Source organism: Myotis brandtii, unplaced genomic scaffold (genome assembly GCF_000412655.1).
Source record: "Myotis brandtii unplaced genomic scaffold, ASM41265v1 scaffold1557, whole genome shotgun sequence".
NCBI lineage: Eukaryota > Metazoa > Chordata > Mammalia > Chiroptera > Vespertilionidae > Myotis > Myotis brandtii.
The window spans coordinates 327,626-328,230 of NW_005355651.1; the positions used below are offsets into that span (position 1 = coordinate 327,626).

General features: G+C 63.1%; 1 protein-coding gene across 1 annotated transcript in view; it reads right to left on the reverse strand.

Moving 5' to 3' along the window:
* Positions 1-605, reverse strand: part of GRIK1 (glutamate receptor, ionotropic, kainate 1) — a 152,192-nt gene that overhangs the window by 2,297 nt on the left and 149,290 nt on the right. The gene's annotated exons all lie outside the window — the stretch shown is intronic.

Consider the following 605-nt stretch of genomic DNA (forward strand, 5'->3'; position numbering starts at 1 on the left):
CCAGCAGCTGGGGGAGGGGGGTGGTGGTGACAGAGAGAGAAGGGGGAGCATCGCTGATGTGGAGTCAGGTCCGCTGGGCCCCCTGCCGTGGCTGCGTCACTCAGGGATTCAGGGTGCGGGGTCGGGGGGAGACCCTGGGACACGCGTTTAGGACCCGGAGCGGGGACCCCGACGCTGTCTGACAGCGCACCTCCCTCCAGGGGAAACTAAATCGGGTTCAGCTCTTGCTCTTTTTTTGCAAATAAATTCCTTCTTGATACACAGGGTTGCTGGGCTGCAAGCGAACTTGTGAATCGAGGGACTTGCCACAGTGTCTCCTCCTGCCTGGACTCCCTGTGTCCCCGTTCGAGGTCGGAATGTGTCCCCCACATTCACACGTGAAAACTCCAACTCCCAGGGCGGGGGGGCATCAGGAGGCCAGGCCTGGGGAGGTGCTCACGGCCCGAGCGGAACCACTGCCCTGATGGCCAAGGGACCACGGACGTCGCTGTATGTCCCCCGGGGGGCACATGGTCACCCACATTCTTATTCTCCAAAAGAATTGCCCAGCATCTCGCTCCCAGGGAGGCTCTCTCAGCCACACCCCCGCCCCACCGCCCGCCCGG